The sequence below is a fragment of the Amblyomma mixtum genome, chromosome 2 (genome assembly GCF_055824585.1).
Source record: "Amblyomma mixtum isolate Tamu chromosome 2, ASM5582458v1, whole genome shotgun sequence".
Lineage (NCBI taxonomy): Eukaryota > Metazoa > Arthropoda > Arachnida > Ixodida > Ixodidae > Amblyomma > Amblyomma mixtum.
Window position 1 is genome coordinate 44025060 of NC_143013.1, and position 22566 is coordinate 44047625.

General features: G+C 48.7%; 1 protein-coding gene across 2 annotated transcripts in view; it reads right to left on the bottom strand.

The window, feature by feature from the left end:
- LOC149359165 (uncharacterized) overlaps nucleotides 1-22566 on the bottom strand; it is an 80319-nt gene that overhangs the window by 41524 nt on the left and 16229 nt on the right. The window contains exon 2 of one of the 2 annotated variants that reach the window (XM_089568987.1): nucleotides 5286-5529. The exons of the other annotated variant lie outside the window; for it this stretch is intronic. The gene's annotated coding sequence lies outside the window, so the exon portion shown is untranslated. The remainder of the gene's footprint in view (nucleotides 1-5285; nucleotides 5530-22566) is intronic. 2 annotated transcript variants of the gene reach the window in all.

Consider the following 22566-nt stretch of genomic DNA (forward strand, 5'->3'; position numbering starts at 1 on the left):
TCAATGTGCAGTGTGTGCCATGGTGTGTCTGGCTTTTCCCATTCTGGGACAGGAGCTTTCGGCGGGGCGCTCCGGCTGCTCTGGCAAGGCTTGCATTCTCGCACCACTGTTTCGATGTCGTTGTCAATGCCAGGCCACCACATGTAGCTTCTGGCACACTTTTTCATTGCAACGATGCCCCGATGTCCGGCGTGGATGAGAGACATAGCTTGTGCGCGTAGTTCTCTCGGCATCACAACTCGGGACCCAAATATGATGCAGCCGCGATGGGTGCTCAACTCTGTAGCTCGCCTGCGGTAAGCGTCGAAGTTGTCCCCTTTGAGTTTATGCACGTTGCCTTGTTGAACAGCTGTGTAAACTAGCCGGAGAGCTGCGCACTTCTGCGTAGATGCTGCAACTGTGCCTGCTGTAAGCGGAGGTTCTGGCAGTGCTTCGAACATCAGAACGTCTCCTGGTGGAAATGGTTCGTCAACAGTTGCGTCTAGTGGCAGACGGCTTAGCGCATCGGCGTTTTGATGTTTACCAACCATGTTCTGGCTCGGCGTCTGGTGTATGCCGCATATCATCACGCCTAGTGGAGAAAACCAGTTTCTCCCAAGAAGGCTTGATCCTGTGCCCTTCACAACAAGCAGAGGTAGCGTATGGGTCTGGCCGTTGTAGTTAACCTGCACGTTGGCAGAGCCCAATAGTGGCAGATTCTGTCCTGACCACGTTCGCAGGTGCGTGTCGTCTTGTTGCAGGGCGGGTGCGTCAGATGGCCATGAAGTTCGGAACGTGTCCTCACTGATCAGAGTACAGGCTGCGCCGGAGTCCACCTCGAACTTAATCAGCTGGTGATGTACGCTTACTTCTGTAAAAATCTTCGGTCGCGTGCCGAGATTCATGGTGTTCAGGTCGTACAACACAGATGGTGTTGCTGATGTTGCTCCATGGAGATCAGATAGCGGCGTATTCTCTGAGGCGTTGACGCTGTGATTAGGCTGGGAAGGTGACTTTATCTTGGCAAGTCTCCGTTTCGTAATGCATGCTCTTTCGATATGCCCTCGCTTGTGGCAAAAATTACACGTGGCTGACTGGAATCGACATCCCTGGGGGTTGTGTTGGTCGTCACACCGCCAGCAGCGTTGTGCCTTTTTGACCGATTTTACAACAACAGAAGGCTTGCGCACCTGGTTGCTTGTCTGGTGTACCGGCTCGGTGTTCCGGCGAATCCCTCTCTGCTGGTGACCGGCGCTCTCCGCTCGAACGGCGATGTCGTAAGCTTTGCTGAATGTGAGGTCCTTCTCAGCGAACAGGCGCTGCTGCAGTGACTCGTCACTCAGTCCGCACACAAATCTGTCGCGTAACATCACGTCCAAGGGAAGCATGGTGGTGTTAGCAGAAGAAGCTGCGTCTCCCTCCTGCCCGGTAGCTGTTGTCGACAGCGTTCCAAAATTGCAGTCGGCAGCGAGCTTCTTGAGCGCGGCTACGTAGGCGCTCACAGTTTCTCCTCCCAGTTGATCTCGTCGTTGGAAGCGAGCCCGGCTGTAGACCTCGGATGGCCTTGGGTCGTAGTGCTTTTGCAGCGCTTTTACGATGTCGTCGTAAGACACTGCCGCTGGTGTGCTTGGCTGAATAAGGGCGTAGACAGTATCGTAGGTCTGCTCCCCGCACAGCGTCAGCAGGTTGGCCCTCTTCAAGGCTGGGTCTGTGATGTTGTTAGCTTCAAAGTAGAACTGAAGGCGTCCAACCCACGATGACCACGATGAGCCGTTGAACTCTGGTATCTGATTGGGAAACCCTCGCGTAGCCATGGCTTGTCAATAGCGTTGCGTAGCGCGGGTCGAATCCACTTTCTCGTCGCCACTGTCGTGTCCGGTCGCTGTGTTGAATGCAGCGAAAGACGCACACGGTACTTTAAGACTTCGTTTATTTAAAGCCGATGAGGGTGCGACCAGCGTCGACCGAGGCAGGAGCCGAACTGGCCGCCCGAAGAAAGGAGGGAGCGGAGAAGCGTCCACGGGAGGGAGTGGCTTCCCAAAACAGGAGGAGGGTGCGGGGGCGCACCGTGGGGGGGCATCTGGTGACAGCGTGCGACGAGGGGCAAGTGTCGTTAGGAGGAGGATTGAGTGGTCGTTAGGAGGAGGATGCGAACTGTCGTTAGGAGGGGAATGCGAGTGGTCGTTAGGAGGGGGCGCACACACACAAAAGCAATAAGGGGACACAACAGTTTGTTTATGGGGTTTAACGTCCCAAAGCGACTAAGGCTATGAGAGACGCCGTAGTGGAGGGCTCCGGAAATTTCGACCACCTGGGGTTCTTTAACGTGCACTGACATCGCACAGTACACGGGCCTCTAGAATTTCTCCTCCAAAGAAATTCTAGCCGCCGCGGCCGGGATCGAACCCGCGTCTTTTGGGTCAGCAGCCGAGCACCATAACCGCTGAGCCACTGCGGCGGCGATAAACAGAATATGCACCTTTAATTTGGAATCCGTATCAAATGCACTACAAACTGTAGTTGCAGCGGAATAAAACAGCTAGATTTATAACTATAAACTACTCACGTCATTCAAGCATAACTGTCATCAAAGCATTGCTAAGCTTATAATCACTTGAAAAGAGGTTACTATTGAATAACACCATCTGCCGGGCTAGGTTACTATTGTCGGATAGAACTCAAGAACAACGGCAGACGCCCCCCAGAAGAGCCCCTCCAGCCAATGGCGTCGACCGATTCTCCACCTTGACCGATCCCCTTGGGCCAGCTAGCATGAAGTCGCAGGGAGTATGAAATGAAAGGGGAATGACCTCGTACTAATCGGATTAACCACCGCGTCGTGAAAATCGATCGAGGTCATTCGCTGGAGGGCATCCTTTGTGGGGCACCTGCGGCTTCGTTCTTTAGCTCTATTATCCCATTCTCGCAGACCGTATACAATCACTCCTCATTCGCTTCATGCGCTATCAGCCCAGCCCACCGTATATTTCCCTGTTTAGAAGATCCCTTCAAAATTGAGCCCACGTTTGCACGTAGCTACCTTTTACTCATTCACCGTTATTTCTCGCGATCCATCACTGAAACAAATTACCAGAAGACATCATTCCCACATAAAACCATGACGCCTTAAATAAGAAACTGAAGTTTTCTTTTTTTTTTGCAAATTATCACTAGGGAAGGCCAATTTGTGCGTAGGATCGATTTTGCATTTTTGTTGTTACTTTTAAGCAAGTTTGTTTCTTCATATTTTTGTAATCTGCTTTTGTATATGTATTACATTTCTATGTTCAGGGCGGTAAATTTGCTTCCTGCACAACCCCCTTCCATGTAATGCTCGAAAAGGGCCTCAGTGTATGTGAATAAAAAATAAAAAGCGAGGCATGGCTCTTCCTATGCATGCCAACAACAATATGCGCAAACATAAACACACACAGGCGATGACGTCGGTGGGACGAGCACAAACTTTGATTTTATTGCCTTCAAGTAAGAGCTTATATAGGCAGCGATAAAAAGGCCCCGACAGGAGGGATGGCAAGTCAAGCCTGTCAAGTGAAGCGCTGCAGAATTTTGTTCTCCAAATTATTCAAAGAAACTGATGTTTCACTGACGCAAGCATCACTGGTTTTCTTTTCTCCTTGTTTAATAGTTTCAGCTCACAGCCCTTCTGTGAATGTATTTTTTTGAGCAGACGGATAAAGCCAGCTACCCAGGAGCTCTTTGTAGAGTGAAGCGTCGACAACGGCAAAACTCGTTCGTGGTACACGTTGTCGCGGTAAGAACGACGTAATGGCGGGACACGGGGCGTCATCATCAAGGCAGGCGCCGTCGTGATCCTCTTGTCTCGGAAACAGGAACACAGCGGGAAGCGGGGGCCGTTGCCCGCTCATTCTCTTGGCCCAGACAGCGCAGGAAAAGTCTGCTTATAGGCACGTGTCTGGGCTGCTCACACTCGTGAGCTGTTATCTTCGTGCATGTAACTTCGCTGTGCCTCCTCTAGGGACACTGACCATAGAGAAATGCCATACATTTCTCTGCAAATTTGTCGCTGCTCGCCCGTAATGTTTCCAACACCAACGTTCATGTTAAGTCACAAATAGGCAGCCCTCTTCCTACGCACGTTTTATTCAGTACTTTGTGTAATGAAAAAAAAAAACGGAGAAAGCTAGAACTATCGGCTGATCTGCGTAGTTGGTGTGTGAGAATATTGGGAGCCTTCTTTTATGAAAGTTTCCAAGCTAACAATTGGGATGACTCAAGGGCGCCCTTAGAGATAAACTGTGATGCCACTTTGCATCATTTAAATTATTGAGTTTTTTTTTTTAGGGGGGGGGGGGGGGGGTGATGGGAAGGCGATGGGGTTGTGGGAGCGTGCAAAAAACTGCTAGAAGCAGGGGTGCATTTCACGGAGCGAAGAACAATGCCCAGCCTCCTTTGTATGCGATACTGCTCGAAAAATGCATATCTCTTCGCAACTTCTGTTTTACGATTTTTAGTGAGTGCGCGCACGCACGCACGCACGCACGCCACATGTGCAGGGAAAAACGTGGGGTATCTCCTTGAACAAGGCACAGCTTCAAGATGTGCCTCTGCCTTTGTATGGAAGTTATAAGAAAATATGACCGGCCTATTTATTGGGATCGGTGTACTCACTCTAGTATAAATTCTACCACGAGTTAATATTCCGTGCGGTACGCCAGGCTTGAGAATTTCGCGTTGAAATCCATCATTTAGGTTTTCCTGATGTGTAGTGTAGCCTCTGTTAACACAAAACAAATTGAACAAGGGCGGGGGAAGACTCAGGGTGCTTAGCCAACGTTTCGAAAAAGGACTTGTCTTCGTCTGTACAAGACATGTCCTTTTGTCGAAACGCTGGCTAAGCACCCTGAGTCTTCCCCCTCCCTTGTTCAGTTTGCGTTGTCAAGAGACATATTCCTGCCATGTCTCTACCATGGACTCAACACAGGGCGTTTTTTTAGCTGTAACAAATTTTAATAAATATACGGCTTTCATTAGCACATTTTTTATTTTGTAGTTAGCTTGAAGGGCATGGAAGCAACTTGAAACACGTGTGCTTGTACACTGACGTGGCTGATTAACAAACACATTATAATGATTTTAATTACTGGCTTTGAAGGGAACGGTGAAATACCGAAATTCAAGGGAAGCCTGCGTATGCGCTAGTTGCCCAGTGAAATGAGAGGGAAAGATTGTTGCGGGTTCTGCAGGTGAATTATTTCACCCACCCATCCCCCTCTTCAAACCGAAACTGGTCGGCAAGAAAGCGACGGTGACGTCGATGTACTCACCTTCAGTGGTGACGCAGCACGGCGTCACCGCCGGCGCTGTCAACCTGTGCTCCCCTCTCCTCTCCTGTCTTCTTTCGGCGGCAGCTTTCGATCTGCGGTCAACGCTAGCCCTGCGCGAAACTTCGCTTGCACTCATCGTGAGCACGTTTCTCGGTTACACAGCTGCTCATGAGAGGTGTCGTGCACATAGCTCACTCAGATGAACCGTTCTTCAGCAATATCGCTGAGACGAGTGCGACGTTTCCTGAATCAGCAAACAAGGGAAGGGGATGAGGAGCTCGTTATAAATATGACAGAAGGCAACAGCCACAGAAACCAAGGGGCACAGGGGATATTTTTTAAGTTATTTATTTTGTGGTGTTGATCAATTTAGAATATTACTGAATATGTTATCGTTTAAAGATAACTGATTAGAAAAGCAGAAGAAAAAACAACCACCTGCCGCCGGTGGGATCCGAACCCACGACCTCCGAATTACGCGTCCGGTGCTCTACCTCTGAGCTACGGCGACGGCTGTCAATTCTTCTGCTTTCGGGGGTATTTTATGTTTACAAGTAACCTAACCTTGAGAGTGTTCATCAGCGCCACCCACGTTCATAAGCGGCGGACGTAGAACGTCCTGGGTTACCGCAGGTGTGACGTAGAACGTCATCGAACGGAGAGGGTGGAAGCTGCGTGAGAACCCTCTTATGCTTCCTAAGGCGTCAAGGCTGCCAGAATCGAGGCCCTCGCTAAGCAAATAAGCAGGACGTTCTACGTCCGCCGCTTATGAACGTGGGTGGCGCTGATGAACACTCTCAAGGTTAGGTTACTTGTAAACATAAAATACCCCCGAAAGCAGAAGAATTGACAGCCGTCGCTGTAGCTCAGAGGTAGAGCACCGGACGCGTAATTCGGAGGTCGTGGGTTCGGATCCCACCGGCGGCAGGTGGTTGTTTTTTCTTCTGCTTTTCTAATCAGTTATCTTTAAACGATAACATATTCAGTAATATTCTAAATTGATCAACACCACAAAATAAATAACTTAAAAAATATCCCCTGTGCCCCTTGGTTTCTGTGGCTGTTGCCTTCTGTCATGTTTCCTGAATCAGGCATTCAATGAGGCACAGACTGCCATCTGTAGTGGACATTCTTGGCCGGTCAGATCGTTGCGAATTTTGCACATCTATTCTACAAGAATCAAGCTCAGTGTGCAGAACTCAAGCGTTGTCTCCCTGGCGCATGACATCAGCACCGTATGCCCGAAAATGCTGGCGATTAATTTCTTCTGCTGAGCTGCCCTCGCAGCAGCCTCGGCAGCACGACAGCTCCGGCAGCGTTGTGCGCGTCGTCACGAAGTTGCTGCGTGCCTTCTTCTTGGACATCTATCGCCCCCAGAAATAGCAGGACCCATTACTCTATTATCAGTTGCTTGGTGTGGTTTGGATTGGTTTATGGGGTTTAACGTCCCAAAGCGACTGAGGCTATGAGAGACGCCGTAGTGGAGGGCTCCGGAAATTTCGACCACCTGGGATTCTTTAACGTGCACTGACATCGCACAGTACACGGGCCTCTAGAATTTCTCCTCCAAAGAAATTCAGCCGCCGCGGCCGGGATCGAACCCGCGTATTTCGGGCCGGCAGCCGAGCACCATAGCCACTGAGCCACCGCGGCGGCTTTATTATCAGTTGCAACCACATCTTCAGAAATTCTCCAAGAAGCATTTATACGGGTTACTATGCGCGACAGTAGAAGACACATGCGAGGGCTGCATTCTACTCGTTTATCGTCAGAAGCAGTTTTTCGCTCCAATTTAATCCTTCATATCCTTTAAAGACATAGCTCTTTTGCTAGACATCTAAAATTTTCAATAAACAAGCTTCTTAAATAAACTTTTGTGGCACTACAAGGGGGAAGGGGCAACGTATCCTGGTGAGGAAGGGGGGGGGGGGGTGTAAAAGAGCGCGCAACGTTAGTTTTCAGCTGTATGCAGACAGCTTGTGCGCTGGATCCTCGATCCTTGCCCACAGGGATATCCGAAGGCAACATAAACCATTTTCTATATTCCCATTTTTTGTTCCCTTCTTTCGTTGTCGTGTTTTTCTTGCTCCGTATTTATACCGAGCGTGTGAACAAAGGCCACTGTTCTCGTCCCTTTTTTTGCGCTGTCCTTCCATCAAAATGAAACAATACCAACATGCCCAACTTTTCGCTCTGCTTCTAAATATCAAAAGTCAGCCTTCCGAGCATAGCGAAAAAGCAGCTTGACACAACTGCTTTTTTTCCCCCTTCGTCGCGGCTGCCATTCGGGGCCTAATCCCTTTACTAGACTACAATGCGCGGCAGGGATTTGCGTGAAATACGCGAAGCATATTGTTGCGACTCCAGAAGGATTCAACGCTGCCGCCATGATTTCCTCTTCCCAAAACAGGCGAGGTAGCCACGGTGAAGAAATGAAAAGATGGTGGCTCATATTGTAAGAAATGAGCATTGCAATATCCAAGAAAGGAGGATTTATAATTTGAATTTGACATTGAAAAATGCATAAAAAGCCATCTTGCGCTGAAACTCGCCATTATCGGTGTATCCCACCGGGTGACTACTTCTCGGTAATATATCGCAGATGTTGTTCAAGTGCACAGTTTATTTTTCAAGACTGTTTGTCATGTTTAATTATAGTTTGCACTCTCCAGTGCGCCCTTCGATGAAAAGCAACGCTCCCTTCCCATCGTCGACTACGTGCTGTTAGCTTTTGGCACTAGATGCATTTGTTGGATAAAAAAAATGGCTGAGGCTTAACTTGGTTAAGCCTGGAGAATGCGAAGCATCATCGTGTCGCGTAATTTGGAGGCGCACAACCACAGCGACGGCGCGAGGTGGGCCCCCGTTTCTCCACTGTCGTGACGTCATCGTGTCACGTGGTGTGACGTCATGTATCACGTGATTTGGAGGCTCACAACCACAGCGACGGCGCGAGGTGGGCCCCCGTTTCTCCACTGTCGTGACGTCATCGTGTCACGTGGTGTGACGTCATGTATCACGTGATTTGGAGGCGCACAACCACAGCGACGGCGCGAGGTGGGCCCCCGTTTCTCTAGTGTCGTGACGTCATCGTGTCACGTGGTGTGACGTCATGTATCACGTGATTTGGAGGCGCATAACCACGGTGAAGGGCTGAAGTGGTTGCTAAAGTAGTATGCTTCGCATAAAAGGCAGCCACAGTGCACTAAAACTTTCGTCAGCGGGGCGTACATCACTGTGCCGTAACAGCTCTGAGTGTGGAAACTAGAATGAACGCTTCTCTTTACTAAAAATGTCTAATTGCTGTGTGGCGGGTGATTTATTTTAGTTTTTGGTACAGAACTTTCGCCGACGTACAATCGCCATCGCACTCGTTGATCATGGTTTCCAGCTTTGGGACACATAAATAAGGGCACGTGCACTGACTCAAAAGTTCTCGTTAAAAATCTTCTGCGGTGTTTCTAACAAAACTGCTGTGGAATCCAACACGTAAGAGAGCAAGCTTTCCGTTGTTGCCAAAAAAAAAATAATAAGATGCTTAAATTTCAACGTTATTTAGTATTCCCTTTAAAAGCCCAGCTTCAGCACACCTACATTCCTACATTTCCAGCCGCGAAACACTGGAAGCCACGGCTATTTCGTCAACCGGGCAGGGAGCTCGCCTATTCATCCAGGGTTTACGAGAGACGGCATGACCTCTTTTCATGACATTACCCACCATCATACCCTGGGCAGGCGAGTTTATCCTCCTCCGGCTAAAACTTTGTCCAGAGCACAAGAAACCACGTGGAGACGGCTTCAGACGCGCTCCCTGAGGAACCCCGCTCAACTGTCACTCATGTACCCTTCGCAATACGAACCCCAATGTTTCCGCTGTGGCAAACGCGCTACATACGACCACATCTTATGGAATTGTAGGGAAGAGCCGCCTCCGGCGAAGCTATAGTACGAACCCCTTCTCTCGAGCGGTGAGAGGCTGTGCTGGCCAGCTCAGACCCGAAGACGCAAGTCCGGGCCGTCGAGTGGGCCAACCAGGTCGCCAACAGTCATGGACTAGCGGCCACCTAACACGGCCCTCCTATCACCAAGCTATTTTTGACGAAATAAAATGTTTCTTAATCCAACCCAATTGCCTCAGCACCGGAGAAACGACGGCTTTACAATTTTCGCATGAGATGCGAAAATATTCTCTTGAGAACCTCGAATAAACAGCCTGTGCTCCATCAAAGAAGCTCTTGCAGCGGAGAGAAAGCTATCCAAATGCGACGCAACAGGTGAGGTAAACACGACTCGGTGATGCAAGACGCAAGAGTGGACAGGACGAACGAAGAACGAATACGGACAAGGCGCTTCGTCCTGTCCACCCTTGCGCCTTGTATCACCGAGCCATGCACCAGCTCGCCCAACAGTCGATTCTTCTGAGGTAAACACGAATCAGCTATACTTCTCGAAGCAGGCGGCTTGTGCCGGCTTGCATATATTTCGCTGCCGAGCAAGAACTGGTTGGTTGGAGATTAAAGTGCCTGCAGAGGAGTAGATACGCAAATTTATAACTAGAGCGTATGAGCGCCTAAACACTGGCTATAAGACCTTTGTTGCAGTGAACTAACAGTCTTCGAAGTCACACTGTTGCGTGTTTCCACGACACAAATCGGACACATCACTCAAATCGCTCGATATAGCCTTTTTAAGGTCGCTAATATGGTTCATTTAAAAATGCCTTGCGCCTCTGGCAGTGTTTCACTTCCAAGCGGAACCTTGAACATCATATATAGGCTAATATCCCGCAACTATGAGCGCCGGAACGCCACTGATTGACGCCTTTCTTTCCGGCTCACCAGCGCGGAGGCGGGGAAGCTTTCCTGACAGGGACGCAGAACTGGCCGCAAGCCGACGGCGGAGGGGCCTGGCGGGAATTTCCACATTTTAAGATGTGTCTACAAGCGCAGCCGTCTTGTAAGTGATAAGCGCATGACGCAGCATACGCAGTATATAGCGGCTGTGCAGTAAATCTGTGGCTGGTATTCTGTTGCTGCCCCGGAAGGAAATTAGATCTGGAAGAGTATCACGACACGCGTGATGGCTTCTACTTATTTGCTTGTTTGTTTGATCTATTTTGATATTACTGGCGTGCACAGAAAGCAAGAATGCAGGTCGCAGGGGCAGCTTACTGGTATCAACGAAGAGGGAAAATGCGCTTTGGACGCCTGACCAGGCCTCGTATCCGAAAGCATTGAACCGCTGAATACATTATCGGCCGTTCGCGCGACGACCACCCAATATATACGACTTGTGCCAGTTGCATAACATCCTCTGGATCATTTAGCGAATTAGAAGCAACGACGTCAGAATACATTGGAAGGAGACTCTAGATACGTATCATGTATCGCAACAAAGTCAAAAGGACTATAAGGTACTTCATCTAGGAAAAGATGTTCTAATTCCATTTTATAGTTTGTTACTGATTTAGTATCAGAAGCCATTCCAACTAATACCCGAAACGTAGCGCAGAAATTTGAGAGTTAATTGATTGCAATCAGTAAGATGTTCGGAGCTTTTTGCAATGAACGTTAATGCCCTTCACACCGCCATCTAAATACGGCCTTGGACATATCAGGAGCATGGTATCAGCTCTCCAGAGCTGTGGCGGGCAGCAAACCGTTGTATCCGCTCAACCGTAACCACTCCTCGGTGCATCGTAGTCACCTATCGATGCACCGCCGCCTATCGTGCTCGGGCCGACCCTATGACGCACCGTTCTCCGTCGGGGCACGCGCCGTTCCCGCTCGCAGTGTCCACGACGAACTCACCGCCCATTGCTCAACAAACTGCGCGCCTCGCGAACAACGGTTGTTAAGGGGAGGAGTGTGAAGGTCGTTTGTCGTATCCGTGCGGCTCTTGCTGTTGACGGGTCTGCTTGCGAAAGTCACACAGCGCGCGACCCGTCGAAGAAAGAAGAGAGCTCTGAGAGCTTTGTGGAACGCACAATAGTCCCCGTGATTGCACGCTGGGAGACAGAAAAAGAAAGAAACGTGGAATGCGGATCAACAGTTCACGGCGCGACAGTGTAGCCGTTCCGCTCACGCTAATGCCTGCGCTTTCAAGGATTTCTGTGGAAAAAAAGAACTGCCAGTGAAGACGACGAGGATCTCATTCGTGGGGGCTGCAATCCGGCTTTCGATGGCTGCAGTGGCGAGGGAGCACACGGCTGGCTGCCTCATCCATTAGTCGCGAGACCGAGCCCCTTACGAAGAAGGCGCATTACTGGCGACTCCACCAATGCAAGGCACAAGTACGCGCTCATCGCGCTGAAGGCATTCATTTCTGCGCGTCGCTCTGCCAACGGAAGCTATTGGGATGAGCTGCTAACGGCCGTTCCTCAATCACAGAGCGCGCTTTGTTCGGGAGCGCTCAAGTGTATATTTAGTAACGAGACAACGATTACTATAGGCCTCTCTCGTCTGGACGCACGACATCCACCGCCGGTAATAGCTGCAAGTCCTTGGACACTTTTTCTTTTTGTTTAACAAAAATCAAAAACTTGGTGCAGGTGGCTTGCATCGATGATCAAATTGCGCAATTACTTGCGGGGAGGGGGTCCCTGTCTCATGCAGGCATATTCACTGAGGCAGGTGCAAAGGTGCAATGCTTTCATGCTTATAACGCAATGACAACAACAACAACAACAACAACAACAAAAGCTGCCTCAATGGCTGTGGTGCCCTGCTAACGAATATGGATTATCGATTTAGCTCTGGCTTACTAATATGGGGTCAAGTATCTTTGGGAAAAACGCAAGAACGACCGTCTATTCCAAGAGCGGCTTCTAAAAGGCTTACTGCGGGCCGTCAGCGGGCATGCGCAGATTCTCTCGGAACGGAAGGTTTGCACATAGCTGCCCGGCACCCTGTGCCTCGAAGCGATCTGCTCATGCGTGTTGGTGGCTGGTAGTAAGTAGTAGTGGTGGCGGTATACATGCTATGTTAAAATTCTGTGGCATTTCAGAATACATTCCAGGTGCCCCGATCTGCTCATGCGTGTTGGTGGCTGGTAGTAAGTAGTAGTGGTGGCGGTATACATGCTATGTTAAAATTCTGTGGCATTTCAGAATACATTCCAGATGCCCCGATCTGCTCATGCGTGTTGGTGGCTGGTAGTAAGTAGTAGTGGTGGCGGTATACATGCTATGTTAAAATTCTGTTGCATTTCAGAATACATTCCAGGTGCAAACAATCTGATCCGCCGCCTTTCTCTGCGCCTTATTTCTTATTCCCACTGTCGCTTCGGGGCTTTAAATTCTTGATACAATAGAGAGCACCGACGAAGGAACCCTGACAGAACGTACGACTTGCTAAACACACAATTGAAACTGCATAATGCTACCATGATAGAGGAACTTTAAAGTGCGCACTAGACGGCTGCTCACATTATTATTTAGGATTTAAAAGCACCCCAAGACAAAAGGCACTTACAGACAAGTTCCCTTCAACTGCTCTTAGTTCATGCTTCCATGGAAAAGTGTAACTCAGCAGGTCCTGTCCGCAAATGTCCTTTGTGCAGACATGTGTAAGATGTCGATGACGATGATGATGATTTATTATGGGGCAAGGGCATCTGTGGCCAAAGAGAGCCACGGCACAAGGTTTTTTTCTTTTACTCAAAGTGGGGTCAAAAACCCATTTCCCAAGCATTTCACCCTAAAGAAGCCGTGCACGAAGGGGGGGGGGGGGGGGGGGGGGAGCTTGTAACCATTGTATCACCGGTGGGTACCAGGTGGCAATGGAGATCGAACCCCGCACCTCCCGCATGAGAGGCGGATGCTCAAACGACTATAGCCCATGTGCTGCGATGGCCACATGTTTACATGCACAAACATGTGTGCAGTGTAGACATGTGTAAAGCTTCGGAAATCAAGGAAGCGCACCAAATATCTCAACTTCGAGTTCTCCTAGGATTTCCAGACAAGAAAATTACTAAAGGTTGCCTTTGCACAATTCCACGGCTTGCTGGCAACCTTTCCCTTTCTCTGCGCCAGTCCTTAGCAACTGATAGAGGCTGCTGACAGGTTTTGCGCCTACTGAAGAGTAGTGCGAACATCGCGACTGTCGTTGAAATGAACAGAGCACCCTTAGAAGTGCGCACCGGCTCTTCAAGAAACGCTCTTTCAGTTAAAAATTACAACGCTGCTTTTTTTGTTTTTTGCTGCGCTAAGCTAGATCACCGATACATTTATAAAGTCGTAGTGGCGGTCAAGCTTGAAGCAACACCGACGATCTGAACGCGTAAAGACGGAAAGGAAAGATAATACCCTTGAGGAAAGAGTCGCAAAGCGCCGGAGCTTGCTATCTGTTTTAAATGGAAAGTAAACAATTTTCGCACCGTTGCGTGGTGAGGTTGGCTATATTTAACGTGCAGCTGTTTCTCATCTCAGAATAAGAGTGCAACCAGGAGCGGAACTAACAATTTACATAAGAGACACTGGACAGTAATGCTGGGTGAACGGCGAAGAGGCCGACTGAGGGCTTGCAACGGTGCGAAGGATTTTGGCACCTGTTCACGAGCCTAATCCACGAAGCTGTTCGGTTGGTTAGTGCCAGGTTCCGTACATCGGACAGTAACCGCAGCTAATGACTCATGAGGTTGCCACGATGCAAGCGAATCGCTACCTTCTTTTGCACTTGTACAGCTTCGCAAATTCGTCGTCTGACGGTAAGGTTTGGTTTGGTTTTATAGGGTTTGACCTCCGAAAGTGACTCAGCCTATGAGGGACGCCGTACTAGAGGGCTCTGGATAATTTCTACCATCTGGGGTTCTTTAACGTGCACTGACATCGCACAGTGCACGAGTCTTCAGCACTTCACCTCAATCGAATTGCGACCGCCGCGGCCGGGATCGAACCCGCGTCTTTCGAGTCAGCAGCCGAGCACCCACTGAGCTACCGCGGCGGATGCCTGAAGATTACATTTTCTGCGAGATCGAGCTTATACATCCACGTGGACTATGTTAGACTGCAGCTCACAACCAGAGTAAACAATCGATGCGGCAGCAGAAGGTCGTCCCTAATCACAACCGCGAGGCCTGCGGTCAGCTCAGGAGCCTGTAGCATTCGGACCTTCCAAGAAGGCTTTGAATAGCCGTGCGCTGCCTCAATTTGAGACGACCATGCCACTTTACGAAAGAAATCTACGAGCACAACTGAGTCTTCTCTGTTCATTTAATACGCACGTGAAACCATCCGCGCAGAACCCTGAAATTCGAAGCAACACCACAATTAGGCCGCCATTGCCATTTCCTCAATTCCGCCCGTGCGGAATCTGTATTTGAGCGAGGGTAGCAGTCATACGGTCAATCCGTCAGCACCAGTCGTCGGAGGCCGAAAAGGGAAGGGAATGCGAGATTCGGCGAAAGCCTTGGAGGCATCGAGCAATTTCTGGACATCGTGCGGAGCCTTCGAATGCCAGATGGTGGCTGCCTCCGTCGAAGGTCAAGCGTAGCACGGTGAGTGAACATAACAACTTCCGCACACACGTTGCCCCGATCCATTCATCGTACCATTCGTACCACTGTTGCAGTTCGGTGCGCAAGAGGGGGCTCTTCCTTCAGTGTTCGATCGAGTGACTGGCTCCCCCAAATGACACCGTCTGCCGCCGGTAAGGACACAGAGCAGACAAGCACGCACACACGAGCTTCCGATATTTGCACACGGTCAGCAAGTTTAACAATGCGGAACCAGCAATCTTTACCACCTGAACGCAGTAAAAAAAAAAAATCACAAGGACCAGTCAAAGAATCAAGCTTCGTGTACTGTACCACAACGACTAGGGACTACGGAGGACGGAGTCGAGGCCATTAATTTGTTTACGAGAGTTGAAGAACAAAAAGCAGAATTGTTGAACGTTGTCAGCTAAAAAAAAAAGCTAGCGAACGGCGGCGATCGCTGCGTCGTCCTTCGTACAGTGACAAGTGCGGTGGCCTGTCAACTGTGAGGTTATTTTATTCCACTTCATTTCATAAACAATTTGTTTCTGTACAGAGCGTTTGTGATTAGGCGCCTCCGTTTCCGTTCACGTTCGATGTAGCGTTGGTGCTAAGTCATGGAATTCTTGAAAAGTCACAGTAATACTACGCAAGTGTCAAACACAGAGGAAATGATCAACGGTATTAGTGTGGATATTTACGAAACGATGTTGGCAAGATATTACCGAGAAACAGCCCCCCCCCCCCCCCCCCCCCCCCCCTGCTTGTAAAAATTGGCTACAGACTACATTACCCCGCTTTAGGTCATTTTTTTTTTGCATGTAGTTAATCTACAGGCTACCAGAAGATCAAGTTGATAGAAAAATCAGTTCCTTTCTTACTATTTAAGCGCTGCAATTTGTTTGCTTTTCTTCACTCGTGATAGATAGGCTAACTATAAACGCTTGTCATTCAAAGGGACGTTTGCTCAGTGCGTTTCCCACGGTCTCTCGATCTTCAAAACACAGACTTTAGATGAAATCGAGCTACGCACACCACAACGCGTGCAAACATGTGCCACTCCGTATCACCCTTTTCTCTTACGCTATCGCTCCCAAGGAGTCGGCAGACAGGCGAATTTCGCGGAAGGACCCGGGCCTCACGTACACACAGCCAAAAGACCAGACTCAATTTCGGCCAGGACAGGCACAATGCGGGCATTGTGTCCAGCTGCGTAGTCTGGTGAAGAACCTGCCACTAGGCATGCTGCCGCAGCCCGCGCGAGCCAAGTGGAAGTGGCCGGCATCATTACAAGAGGAAACGGCTTCCTCTCCCTCCTGCAACGCGCCACGGAAAGAGACTCGAGAGAAGACCTCCGGGTCGTCGCCGTCGCTTCCTCGAAGCTTCCCCCCCCCTCCCCCCTTTTATATAGAAGCAGCCCGGACGCACCGCACGTTGCGCTAATGAAAGCGCCAGACCAGACGACTCGTGTCGCATACGCGTCGTGGGCTGGGAGCCGCCTGGAGTACACGCAGACTCGCTAGCCTACATGAGCGTCCAGATGCCAAGGATGGCCGCTGTTTGTCGCTGCTGCTGACGCCAACGCTGGTCGCGAGAGGATAATTTCGTGAGCGGCACCGCGAGTTAGGCGCTGCACGGTGCAAGGGCAAATAGCGGGGATCGCCTCGGCCCTTTTTTTGGCAAGGTCTCGCCGACGCCGCTTCACAAGATTGAGGATGGAGTCGGCAGAAGGCGCTGACCATGGCGGCACTGCGCGAGGAATCATAGCAGTGTTCTGCTCTGGCAAGAGTAGCCTACGGGAGACCTTTATGCGCTCTACATAACGGGCGTAACCTGTCACGTGCTCCTTTAGGTCTCGAAACAAAGCAAAGGGGTCAAGGAGCGTGGAAAATGCCGAAGGGAAAAATCGCGTGTCACATGTTCGAGTGATTCGAAGGTCATTTAATTTTGTTCACATGAAATAAACTTCGATGACCATTTGGATGACGATGCTCAATAAAGGGGCCAAGGAGGGGAAGGTTGTATCCTCCAGTATTGTAAGCATGCTCTGGTCGGTAAAAAGTGCACATTTTTTCTTTTTCAGTGGAAATTGTAAAGATTGCTAAATTTTTCTAAAATATTTTGTAATGATGGTAGTGCAGTAAATTGTCGGTTTGATTTTTTTTCCTTTTAAACAATCTCTCAGTCGCAAACTGCTGTACTCTTTGCACCATATGCAAATTTCTCTTCACGTATATATTTTTCGAGTTTATAAAATACTGCCAACTTCTCACCACCCCTCCCCCCCTTGCAATGCCAAAATGGGCCCATAAGGTATGTTAAACATGCATGCAGTTTTACACAAGATTACACAAGTGTGTGTTTTACACAGGTCTCCCCATTTCCTCTAAAAAAACTTGTCTCGTCTGAAGTTTAGGAGTTGTAACGAGACTGGGACACTCTGCGCGCCTGTCAGACACCTAAAATACTTTATTAATTGTCTTTTGAATTTCGACGCATGTTTGATGTTGCCAACATATGAACAGCCAGCTATGTAGCTCCCTGCAGCTCTTAACGCTAGACGGTTAACCAAATTCTCTGCCAACAACAACGCGCAGTTATCGCAGCTGTCGCGCCAAGCAGCCCAATTTAGGCCTTAAGGTACACTAAAGAGTATCTTATCAGTGACGAGCTCCAGCAAGTGAATCCTGTGGATTTAGTCGACACCTGTAGCTCAGAACTAGAGATGAGTTGTTTTCATAAACATACATTGTAGAGCAGATATTTTTATCCGCCAAACAACACGATTTGTAGTGATATACTTCATGCGTCCTCTCGTTCGTGCGTGAAGGTGGCCCCAATTAAACCCGTCTATAAAATGCAAAAGGGTGGGAATCTGGGCGAGTTGGTAAGGATCCATAATGCTGTGGCACCAGAAGACATACGGGCCGAAGAAGGAAGGTCAGGACGAAGTGCTCTCTATAACTGAGCAAACTTTATCAGACGCGCATACAGTATATACCCAAAGCGTTACGTGCGCAGTCCGCGCCATGGTGCAAGAATAGACAAGCAAAAGTGCAGGTGATGCAGCGCTACGAGTCGAAAAGCGATCACAAGGGTAGGGCGTTTTATTGCGAAAGCAATACTACTAGCACTTCCAAGCCTTCGCGTGACCCGGCCGCAGTTATGTTTTACCTTTAGCGAAGTGAATATGGGCGACCAACTCGCTCCTTCAGATAGCCCGGCTGCAGTTACGCCGCGCCGCGCACCTGTGACGCTACTGCCGCTGTGACGTCATACCAGCTGTAGATTTTGGGCGGCCAACTCGCTCCTTCAGAGAGCCCGGCTGCAGTTACGGTGCGTGTTTGCCGCGCTGCGCACCTGTGGCGCTACTGCCGCTGTGACGTCATACCAGCTGTAGATTGTTTTCTTTCTCTCAGTCGCAACAACATCAAAAACAAAATAGAAAAAAATTACCGAAGACACTTTGAGTTGTCGCTCAGCGGCGGCCGGTAGCCACGCGTGACCTGTAGACGCGGCTCACTGCGTTCCTTCAATTGGAGGCGCTGCGCTTTTGCTTTCGCAACCTACCAGGCTTACCCAAAGCTAAGGCCCCGCCAATTTTTTGTTCTCTATTTTGGTCGTCTAACTCACCATCCTCCCTACTTTAATTGTTAATATAAACTCTTCATCATCATCATCACCATCATCATAAATTTTACTGCCTGTATTTTATGAACAAGTATGGCATTGAAGGAAACCTCATGAAAGCGCACTTTTTTAGTGATATCTTGCGTCACAAAAATGTCTCGAAAGCGTGGGCTTTTACTGCCAAGGCACTTAAAGCCGCACGGTTGAATTATCTCTGCCATCATTATTGGAGGTACTGGCCAAATGCGGAGACTGTGGTAGACCTCAATCGGCTTTCCTCCAGACGTAAGACCATGGCGCCATATGACTTGGGCGTCAGCCGTTATCGCGCCTGTCATCAGCAGAAAAGCCACATTGTTACAAACGCGCGGGCAGCTAGCTCCGGCCCCGTTTGCATCATCACCGTGTCGCTCCACGTTCGGAGTGTTGCCACCGGACAATGCGGCTTACATGGACACGCATTACCACCCTAAGTGTTCGCGGAAGTCTTCTCGCGTCCCTCCGACCCCATCGAAATGTGTCCTCCTGAGACGTGATTGCACTGACCACTGTGATTCCCGAAGAATTTGTTCTTGCTCTGCTTGTGAGCGCACTTTTTTATGACGACCGTTTGCCGGCCACATCGCTAACTCAGAAACGGCCGGGCAGCTCCCAACGCGACCTTTGTTTTGACAAGCGAAATACTCTTGCCTGACTCGCAGCTGAAAGTGAACAGCGATCCTGTGTGACAGGGAACGAGAGCTATAGAATTCAACCAACTACTCTCCACTATCCCTTATAAAAATGGTCTATAGACTTTCTATAGACTTTTTATAGACTCTATAGCCATCCTATAGACTTTTCTTTTTGTTTATAGACAGTCTATAGAAAATCTATGGACTAAAGTCTACAGCTGCTTCAATTTCCTTTTGTCTATAGACGGTCTATAGACTCTCTATAGACTAAGGTCTATAGCTGCCTCAATTTTCTTTCGTCTATAGACTGTCTATAGACCCTCTATAGACGAAGGTCTATAGCTGCCTCAATTTCCTTTCGTCTATAGACTGTCTATAGACTCTCTATAGACTAAGGTCTATAGCTGTCTCAATTTCCTTTTGTCTATAGACTGTCTATAGACACTTTATAGACTAAAGTCTATAGCTGCCTCAATTTCCTTTTGTCTATAGACGGTCTATAGACTCTCTATAGACTGAAGCCTATAACTACCTCCATTTCCTTTCATCTATAGACTAAAGTCTATAATTGCTTGAATTTCCTTTCGTCTATAGACGGTCTATAGACTCGCTATAGACTAAGGTCTATAGCTGCCTCAATTTTCTTTTGTCTATAGACTCTCTATAGACTAAAGTCTATAACTGCTTCAATTTCCTTTCGTCTATAGACGGTCTATAGACTAAGGTCTATAACTGCCACAATATCCTTTCGTCTATAGACGGTCTATAGACTCTCTATAGACCAAGGTCTATAGCTGCCTCAATTTCTTTTCGTCTATAGACGGTCTATAGACTCTCTATAGACTACAGTCTATAGCTGCTTCAATTTCCTTTCGTCTATAGACGGTCTATAGACTCTCTATAGCCTACGGTCTATAGCTGCTTCAATTTCCTTTTGTCTCTAGACGGTCTATAGACTCTCTATAGACTGCAGTCTACCTCAATTTCCTTTCGTCTATAGACAGTACACTATAGATAGTCTACTGCCTATAGACCAGTCTATAACAATCGTAATTTTATCTAACAATGTTCGATACACAGACTTTCGACTAAGTCCAGAACAATGTCAATTTCTTTTTGCACTGCATGTTGAGGGGACCTGCATCTAGTGACCGCAACTATGTCTGGAGTCCCCCACCTCCTTCGCTATTACGGAAATTAAAAAGTATTGCGTAAGGCCATTACAACACCCTCCTATATATTGTTTTCAGGAGCCTTGACAAGCTCCTTTTCGTTATACCGTGATATATTGTCAGTACAATTAGATATTGAATGCTAACAAGTAAGCCGAGGAAAGGCAGCCGTTCTTGAAGTAAGGGCGCCCGCAAACTGTACTACATCGAACGAATACGCTTTCCCTTAAAGGAATCGCTCTACACAATTCCATTCCATCTTTCGATCGTTACTGTCCAACGCGCTGAAATCAGAAACATTTCATCAACGGTTCTACATTTCTCTTTAAAACGTCCTGAAAATAAAGGGGGAAATACGGGTGTGAGAGTTCAAGGAAGCGCCCATCCTGTAGAAACATCTTAGATTAATCTTGAAGAGCCTGGTCCTTTGTGCGATTAACAACTGCCATTTCTACCTTTGCAGTTTGTATTCACGTGAATAAGTGCTGCGACGCAACAATCACAAAGCCAGTATTTTTTCGTTCCTACCCTTGCACCTGTTGCTTCGGAGCCGATGACACGCTGATGTGGCGCATATCAGTGTTCTAAACACGAACACACGCAAAAAGGACGTTATGCTGGTTGGTTGGTTTATGGGGTTTAACGTCCCAAAGCGACTAAGGCTATGAGAGACGCCGTAGTGGAGGGCTCCGGAAATTTCGACCACCTGGGGTTCTTTAACGTGCACTGACATCGCACAGTACACGGGCCTCGAATTTTCTCCTCCAAAGAAATTCAACCGCCGCGGCCGGGATCGAACCCGCGTCTTTCGGGCCAGCAGCCGAGCACCATAGCCACTGAGCCACCGCGGCGGCGGACGTTATGCTATGCAACCTTATAATTATTATTTGAGAATTGTACCACATACTATTCGGTGGGAGATGCGGCGCGTATACCGACAAGAAGTCAGATTTCGGTTCTGTTTTCACGAAAACAATAAGATTTTTAGAGGGTAAGCGAAGAACTTAACCTTATAAACCAATTGGCTTCTGTGGACTTGGATATCAGATCAAGCTGCACACGGCAAGAGTGCGAGCGATAAAGATACAACCGTGAAATGGTTTTCTGTTTCACGTTTTACCCATTTTACCGCGAGACGGCGGAAAATCATTCGGGCTGCAAACGACCCTGTGCGTGGCTGCAGCAATGGCGTTGGTGTGTGTTTCGCAGATTACGTTTTCTTCAAAATCCAGCTTCATCGTCCGCTTACGGTAAGTTTACACGTTTATATTTTATTAATTTGGTCTCCTAAACCACTCTAAGCAGAGCTGTGTGTGCAGAACAGATTATGTGCGCAGTTACAAACGTCCTATCTTCGTTTCTAAGGCGGAAGCCATCGGGTTCTCGACTAATGCCGCTTATCTCTGTCCCGCTGTCTTTACTAACGCGCGGAAAGGCAGTCTGTGCGATGCCCTTGATACGCCGCTCCTAGAGAGCTGTCTACTAGATTTTTCGTGTTTCAAAGTAGATGCGCGGCTAGAAATGTCGTTTAGCCTGTGAATGACGGCCGAAATGGAACTGTATGTTAGTTAGCGCCATGTGAGCTCAATTTACTTTGCACCTCCGAAAACGTACTTACATACAGTCTCGTTCAGTGGTGGATTACGTTAATTTTCTTATCTTTGTGTTATCGCCTGTCCGGACCATGGAGTGCTGTTCTTTTTGAGGTGTGCATTTCTTGCTACGTATGGACGCTCGCTTGGTGCGCGTCGTGGACGCCGACGTTTCAGCAAAGGTGCCTTGTAACGCTATAGACTGGAGCGCGAGACGTTTGTCAAAGTTGTATTCAAGCGGCGCTGGAGGAATGCTTGTAGTGTGATGGGTGAATAAAATTCGTTGCCGGCGCGAATGGCCGGCGTGCTCAAACACCGCGAAGAACCCACGAGCTCCATCCCATCTCCCCTTCTTTGCACACGTATGGATTCGTCCGTGTCTGTCATCAGAGCCGTTGGCCGCCGCCGCTGGCTTGCGGGCACTTCGTTTTCAAATCTGGGTAAAGGTCGGCTCGACAAGAGGTGGCTTACATTTCGTTCCGAGCGGTTCGTTCATGAATCCCACTCACGCGTGCACAGATTTCTAGAATACCATTTGCGCGAGAGGCAAAGTATGTGTTTCTGATTTCAGACTGCTATGTTACGAACGCGCCGATGTGACTCGCCGCTTATTAAATTAAGCTCTCATGTTATTATAGCTGCGCCTGTTGAAGGCGTTAATTGTTTCATTGAAATACTTCCTACTTTGAGCACGTTCAATGCTTTCGCTGATTTTTTTAGCAGCGTTGGGTTAGGC